General features: G+C 38.2%; 1 protein-coding gene across 1 annotated transcript in view; it reads left to right on the top strand.

The window, feature by feature from the left end:
- The window catches only part of Pcdh15 (protocadherin related 15), a 689,792-nt gene that overhangs the window by 615,849 nt on the left and 72,297 nt on the right, over positions 1–1,646 (top strand). The window lies entirely within an intron of this gene.

Here is a 1,646-nt window from a genome sequence, read left to right as displayed (position 1 = left end):
TTTTAAGAACAATTTAAAACAGGTTTTCTAAAACATAAATGCCATTAATCTTCACCCATATTTTTAACATACAGACTTTTGTAACTAACAAAAATAAAAGGAAAGATTGTGTAGGAATTTACCTTTCAATAGAAGTGATTAACTTGTTTTGTGAAAATATGAATTGATGGCTTTGATGATCCTTGTGTAAGTTTTATTCAGGTATAATTATGAATGTCACTTTTCTGTTCTAATTTCCTCTATGGGACATCACAAGTTCAAGTCAAAAGGTGCACCATTTCCAAATGTTATTTGGTACAGCATTAACTTTATTATTATTATTGTTATTTGTATTTAGTGCAGGGTCTACAGGTTCTACAGGGTATCACTACAAAGATCGGACTGGTAGTATCTTTCCTGTTTCCAGCTTCCCAAGCACTGGGATTACAGGTGTGCACCACACACCCAGTCTACATAGCTATCACCCAGGGTGGGGCTAGCATGACATACCAGGGATAGAACCCATCTCTGTGTCTGCCTAAGCAGGCTCTTTAATCCGCCAAGCCATCTGACTGGCCCAGCATTAACTTTTGTTTATAATATTTAACACAAATTTATTTGTCCAGTAGAATCTCTATTGCCTTTGAAATGTGGATTTTATGAACTTTTCTATGATAAATGTACTGGGATTATTATTGGAAATACGTGTCACACACAGAGTGACACATTTTTTTATTCTTCTCATCTTCCTCTCTCACTATTTCCTGGTAAGTTTTCTGAACAAATTTAACTTTTAAACAGACATTAAAAATCAAGAGGATTTTTAGGTAATGAAGAACAATGGACATAGTTGTGGACAGTAAGCTCAATACAATTACATTCACCTTGTAATAATAAGGCTGCAATACAATAAAAAATCCCATATAACCCAAAAATTTGACATAGAAGATATGAAGGTTGGGCTGTGGAGATAGCTCTGTGGTATAGGCACTTGCTTGGGAAAGCATAGGGACCAGGGATCGATCCCCAGGACCACATGCCCTGCTGGCCAAACCCCTAGGGTGGGCTGAGCCAGCCACTAAGACTAGATGTAGTGGCGCCTACTTGTAATCCCAGCACTGGGGAAGCTGCAGCAGGAGGTTCACTACAAGTCTGAGCTGCATAGAGAGACCCTGTAGTAAATGCATAAAGAATTAAACAAAAAGAAAAGATATTAAGGTTGACATAGAGTTTTGATCCAGTTAAAATCTGTACACCTCATATATGACAATACTATCATGTCTTTTCTTATTAGATAAGACAGGAAACTTGTAGGGCTTAAAGTCTAAACAATAAGCTCTGTGTACTAAGTGCAGTAGTTACAGTTTTACTGCTGGAACAAAATACCTGAAGCCCAAAGTAAAAGGAGAAAAAGTTTGTTCTATCTCAAAGTTTTTAGAAGGTTCAAGCTATAGTCATGTGACTCCAAGGTCGGGCAGCATGGTAGAGGAGAAACACGCCCTAGTACAGTAGACAGGCAGCAGTAAGGTGAAACTGCAAGCCTTGTGTCTTTCTTCCCCTTTATGCCCCACCTAGGCTATAACCACATTCCTTGGTGCCACTAAAACCAAGGGTGGGAGTTCCATTATACACATCCACACCCATAATATGATAAAGCAGTTTAGTTA

Source organism: Octodon degus, unplaced genomic scaffold, assembly GCF_000260255.1.
Source record: "Octodon degus isolate 3935 unplaced genomic scaffold, OctDeg1.0 scaffold00005, whole genome shotgun sequence".
NCBI lineage: Eukaryota > Metazoa > Chordata > Mammalia > Rodentia > Octodontidae > Octodon > Octodon degus.
Note: the sequence above shows the minus strand (reverse complement) of the source record. Positions and strands in the feature narration are given on the sequence as shown.